General features: G+C 33.0%; 1 long non-coding RNA gene across 1 annotated transcript; it reads left to right on the top strand.

Annotated features, from left to right (window-relative positions):
• Window positions 1-481: 481 nt before the first annotated feature.
• Window positions 482-3,586, top strand: LOC136202372 (uncharacterized). Its single transcript, XR_010674420.1, has 3 exons — window positions 482-642; window positions 739-908; window positions 3,332-3,586. It is a non-coding gene; the product is annotated as an uncharacterized lncRNA (long non-coding RNA).
• The last annotated feature ends 3,041 nt before the right edge of the window (window positions 3,587-6,627 follow it).

Raw genomic sequence — 6,627 nt, 5'->3', positions numbered from 1 at the left:
ATAATTCCGTCGGAATATAATGGCGGGAACATTCCCGCCATTGTTCCTACGTTATATTTTGATGAAAGCATATTCAGTTAAACAAAGCTCCATGTATTAATTTAACTATAATTTAATTAATTTGATCAAAAGCTGAACTAATGCAAAATTGACCTAATTAACCTAAACACTAATTAATTCCCTTTAGAAAAACTGAAGACTACTTAAAAGGGTTAATTAAAAGAAAATTAAATAAATAAAGATTTGGGCAAAAATGATTGAGCCTTCATGGACCTGTTCAAGTTTTTTTTTTTTTTATAAGGGGCCCTGATCCGAATTTTAAATCAAATAGGGGCAAAGAGGTAGTTTTTACATCTTAGGTTGGATCTGGACATTGATCATAATTTGATCGAACGGCTCATATTAAACCCTAATCTTATCCCTATAAATTCATTCTTTTCACTCTCTCTCTTCATTCTATCGTTCTCTCTCTTTTGGCCGCTGATCTCTCTTCAATCTTTGTTTCCTCTCCCTATAGAGAATAATGAAAACTTAATTTTTCTCTTCCTTTGATCGATGTTATGCTTTCCTATTCTAATGGTGACAGTTGCTTGAGTTGGGTTTAGGACTCCTTATCTTCGCTTACTTTCGAGAATCCATCTGGTAAAGAAAACTCACTTGTTTTCATGTTTCCTCTTCTTTGTTTCCTCAATTTTTCTAATTTTGACTTTGGTTTTGCCGATTTCTCTTGAACTCTAGGTTAGGTTGCTTGTGGGACTGTTTGGGTTGCTTCTAGTGATGGGTTATCTTTGGATTTCGAGGTCGCGATTCTTCTTGTGCTTTTGACAATTATAGCTTGCTGATACGGATGACTCTTCTTCTTCACGCTTTTCTTATTTCTGGGGATCATGTCTACTTCTTACTGCCTAGTAATTCCTTATGAGATTCATACTCTTTTCTCTGGTTAAATTTTCGATTTACATTCAAGGATTAATATTTGTTTATTTAAATGTATGTGGTCATTGCTAACGTGATATCTGGTTGAGCTTGAAGCTATGTGTTATGGTAAAGAAATTAAGCTTTTATTGTGAACTTCCACAAATTAGTTTCAAATTTACTTGTACCAGTATACTAGACAATAGACAATTTAAAATGTTTTGAGTGGGTTGCCTAAGGTTATCTATGTTGACTGCTCAAATTTGTTAGATTTGTGAAAGCTTCTCAAATTTCTTAAGATACAGATACATTATCCTCAATTGCTCAAGTTGTCTTAATTTTATCAAAAGATGTTAGCCTCGGATTGCTTCCGGTATTTAGGATCTATTATCCAAACGGATGGAGAAGTAGATGGAGATGTTGCTCATAGGATTAAAGCTGGTTGGTCGAAGTGGAAGAGTGCTACGGGTTTCCTTTGTGATCCCGGCATGCCTAATAGATTGAAGGGAAAATTCTACCGGATGGTAATTAGACCAGCATTGTTATATGGTACGGAGTGTTGGGCAGTGAAACACTGCCACATCCATAAGATGTCGGTGGCGGAGATGCGTATGTTGAGATGGATGTGTGGTCATACGAGAAAGGACCGGGTGCGTAATGAAATAATTAGGACAAAAGTAGGGGTCACATCTATTGAGAATAAAATGAGAGAAAACCGACTAAGGTGGTTTGGCCATGTGAGACGTAGAGCGCTTGATGCGCCGGTTAGGAGAACCGAAGAGTGGCAAAGGGATGTAGTGGTGAGGGGTAGGGGAAGACCTAAGCAAACTTGGAGGAGGGTGATCGAGAGTGATATGAGTTTACTGGGAATTGAGGAAAATATGGTAGTGGATAGGACGGATTGGAGGGAGCGAATCTGTGTCGCTGACACGACTTGACTTACACGGTTTTATATGATGGTTCATGTTAGCCGACCCCGAATCATTTCGGGACTAAGGCTTTGTTGTTGTTGTTGTTGTTGTATGTTAGCCTCATTTTTTGGGGTGCTGTGGCTCATGGTTTAGGGTTTCTAGCGGTTTCAGGGGCTCTTGGCTCATATTTTAGGGATTAATGTCGTTTTGGTTGCCTTTGTCTCACATGAAGGGGTTTCTAACACTTTTTTTGGGCCTTACAGCTCATGTTATAAGGGTTTCTTTTGGTTTTTAGTTCATTTGGCTCTTATTTTAAAGGTTTATAACAGTTTTCTGTTCTCCTTCCTTAATGATTCAGAACTCTTTCGAGTCTCAATATGCTGAACTTCAAATATATCCTGAACACCTAATGAACAAGCAGTATTTTGCATCTTGTGCAAATTGTGCAGGTGACCAAGTAATTCCTTTCAATAAAGGAGATTTATGTCTATCAGAATCTTTATTATCCAAAAGCTCTTTAATCCATTCATCTAACTTTTTTTTATCTGATCCCAATACGAATTCAGGTCTACACTTAAAATAGCTAGTCAATTTCTTCTCTGAATCCACCTATCCTTGAACTGTATTACCTTCTATAGTGCCTAGAATCAAATCTTAGTATTTGCATTTTGTGCAAATTGTACAGGTGGTAATACCTTTCAATAGAGCATATTTATGTCTACCAGAATCTTTATTATCTGAAAGCTCTTTAATCCGTCCATCTAACTTTTTTATCTAATCCCTATACGAATTTAGGTCTACACTTACAAAGCTAGATAATTTCTTCTCAGAATCAACACTTCATTGAATTGTATTACCTTCTGTAGCCTAGAATCAAATCTTGATCAGATTTTTTTCTTTCAATAGCAAGTTCCTTCAAGGAAGCCTTTTCACCTTGTAAAATCAAAATCATTGATAAAGCTTTTCTAGCTGCTAGATATTCATAATTTTTTTCCTCTAATATTTAGAACCAAGTCAGATAATTTACAAAATTTAAATGTCTTTTAAATTATGCTTTGATATAAGAAACTCAAAACTTCATTATGTCAATGTCATTCATGGTGTTGATCCTTCATTTTTATAATTTAGCTCTCTTCCATTTTTGTTACTTGAAGTAACAACAATTATATAATATTCTTTATATAAAGGTTAATGAACTTTAGTATTGCTTGTGGCATCATAAGCAATAAATAATCATATTCTTGCTCTTTATGTTGAGTAATATGTCAGTGAACTTTAGTAATTCTTGTGTGGTCTATTTCTTATTTCGTTGTTTCTATTGGTCCTTTTTTTTAAGAAATATGGAAATGATATGCCAACTTTCTAGTTATTCTGTTATGGAAAGGCTTTTGCTGATTCATATTGATACTTGAGAAATGCTCTATATTACTTTTGGAAATCATCAATCATTGTCTAATTACGCACAGGGTTAATCATTGTTTTTTCCTCTATTGGCATTTTTGTAGAGGAGAGACTACTCAAATTCAAAAGGGTTCGAAATGTCATTGACTAGAATTCAGTATGGGTTCACTTGGCGATACCTTCACCTGCTCTTTGACACAGTTTGTGAATCAGGAACCATTTAAAATGGTGAGATTTTGTTAGATTTTTCCTCCATATTGTAATTTTCCTTTTTAACTTGATGATTCAAATGTTGTTACTACTTACTAGAAGATAACATTCTTAGAAAGTTCACTTTTATGTGTTATATTTGAGTAAACTGTGCAGTCTATACATTTGTATTGATATAGTTCCCTTCAATTAGTACGTGTTGGAGAAAGCATTTACCCGAATCTAATGAAGTATGTAAATAGAAAATAGATGCCAAAAAACTATCACGTCCTCAAGAGAGAAAACCGAAAATAAATAATGGTAGGAGGCGCTAAAGGGATGAGATAGATAGTTCAAGTGTTTGGCATGTAAACTAGTTCATGTGTAAAATAAAGCTGCTACTGGACTTGCATGCTTCAGTGTTAGACTTCAAATCTTCTATACTATACAAATTCTAATTCAAAATTTCAATAAATTAGATTGTTAATTTAATGCAAAGGTGTGCAATTTTATTTATTAGCTCCTTGTTAATTTAATGCAAAGGTGTGCAATTTTTATTTATTATTTATTTATTAGCTCCCTTCAATCCAACTATAATGTAACAAATAATATTTATAAATGTATTATGAATTTTAATTATAAAATCAATAATTATTTATTTAAAAAAATTGATTCTAAACCTTTGACGGTTGTAACGTCAATAGAAACGTCAAAATGTTTTGACGGAATATGGTTGTTAAGAAAAACGTCAAGGCTTTCTGACGGAAATTCTGTCAGGCATTCGTCAATTTAATCCGTCAGCATTCTGTCAAAATATTTTACTGACGTGTGTTTTATCCACGTTTTTCAATCCGTCAAAGTTTCGTCAGTAAACTGATTTACTGACGGAAATTAGGTGTTTACTGATGGAAATTTCCGTCAGTAAACAGTGATTTTCTAGTAGTGGCATGTGCGACTCAATTTCCATATCAACTTCTGTTGTATTATATTGGGAAAACTGTGATGTAAAAATTGCATTTCTCTTAGCAAAAGAAAAGGAAATAGAATTGACTCAATTTACACTAAGCTGAAAATTGATTCGTCAAGACACGATCTACTTACACGAAATAAGTAGTCACAACATGTAAACTCCCAAAACTCCTATATATATATATATATATCTTTGGCATAAAGCTCAATTCAGCCCTTAAACTATATACTTAAAATCAATTGGGTTCTTAAACTCCTAAAATCAACAAAGCAATCCCTTATTTGATAAGGTCATCAATTAGACACTTGGAGAGAAAGAGCTAAACAGGGCTAAATGGCAGATTTATTCCGTCCAATTGCTCTAATTTCTCAGGAAGCATGTACCAATTTATCAACAAATGCAAAAACAGTTTCCACAAGATGCATCATACAAATTTCCACTTCAATTTCCTCTTGACAAAAAGTTCATTCTAATCTGGCATTCATTAGTCAATTGTTTAACATATTTCATTCTAACATACAAGACTAGTAGGAGAATTACATGCTTTAAAAAATACCTCAAATAGTGCCATGTTGACTAGCCTTGGGTAAAGCTCACGTAAATGCAGCAAACTGAAATATAATGGATTTGGAGATACAGAAGTTGGGATTCATAATCTAAGCGCTTTGAAACTGCTCAAAATTGTCTAATAGAATCTGCACTACAAGTAAACACAAATCATAAGCAATCATTATTGTTTTATATGTAAATAGCTGAAATATATGTGCTGAGTTAAAGATCTTGATGTATATAGGTTTGAAACATATGAAAATTTTATAGTGGTACAATTTCGTTAAATTTTGTATACAATAAGAGATTAATTAAATTAATTTTTTTTATTCATCCCTTCTAACGTCGTCCTTATGACATTCTCCAAGCTTGAAATAGCAAAGGAAAAGGTAACCGATAAAGAAAACAAAAAGTCATGCATTCATTTACAAGTAGTATTCCTACAGTTCTCAGACCAGGGGAGAATAATTTTTTGTAGTTAGAGAAACTTCTACTAACATTAGATATATTATAAAAGTTCAGTGACTATAAACTCTACATGGATTCTAAGTTAATTGCGTGTCAATAAGTTGTTGCAGCCTTTTACAAACATGAAAATCAAAGAGAGTGATTTTGAAAAAAAAGTATCCTAATTGAACTACTCTCAACTTCAATTTTAGTGTTGCTATAATTAGTAAAATGCAAAACCCGAGTTTCAAGTCCATTTAAATCTTGATGGTAAAAGATTGATCATTGAAATTAAAAAAAAAAACAGCAATCATTATCAATAGAATTTTTTTTTTCTTTTCTTTGCAAAACAATTTAAGAAAGAATTAATAAGATAAAACTTTCAAATAGCCAGCCCTCTTCAAAGAAACAATTACATGGGCTAGCTTAAAATTATTGTAAAATAGATCAATTTTTACCTTATCCTCAACACAAGCCTATCGCACCATTTGTTTTTAATTCCACAAATTAATGAGGCTGCCAGGACTCCAACCTTCACCCATTTGGTCTATGAGGCTCTCATACCATGTCATGGAACCGTTTGAACTGAAAACGTAAGCTCATAGTTAACGCCCAATTGTAGATCTTATATTAATCTCTGACAACCTGTTTATCACAATTCAAGTATCTATTAAGTGAATATGATGCCTCTAAAGTTAAGAAAATTTTCTGAACCACGTATTGGTAATCTCCGAGTTACAAACTGTCTAAAGTTCATCCTATAAAATTCAAGGGTTCTCCACAAAAATTAATTTGTGAAGACCATGACCAGAATGTCAAGCTTAATCAAAGTCCAGCTCTTTTAAAAAATAATGGATAACATATAACAAAAATCTTTAATTAACCTATAGCATATATAACTTATCATACTATTGTGATATGAACAAATAGTTAAAATGCAAAATAAAAGTTAAAAACCATTCAGTTATCAACTTCTTACACAACTAACGGAGATTATTCTAACTTTTACCTAAGGAATCATAATAACGTCAGATTTATATCAAAATTGGGTTAGCATTTAACAAATGTCTTTGTATCTAAGCCTCAACTGACATACAAAAACGAGAAAAGGAAGAGCTAAACAAGTAAAGGCAATGGCCTCAAAACATTCCCATTGAAGTGCAAATCATATAATCCATTATGCCCAGAACAAAGGTGATCACTTTCCTCACAATTTATCTTATCTCTAATGTTTCTAGTAAAAAT

This window comes from Euphorbia lathyris, chromosome 8 (assembly GCF_963576675.1).
Source record: "Euphorbia lathyris chromosome 8, ddEupLath1.1, whole genome shotgun sequence".
Lineage (NCBI taxonomy): Eukaryota > Viridiplantae > Streptophyta > Magnoliopsida > Malpighiales > Euphorbiaceae > Euphorbia > Euphorbia lathyris.
Note: the sequence above shows the minus strand (reverse complement) of the source record. Positions and strands in the feature narration are given on the sequence as shown.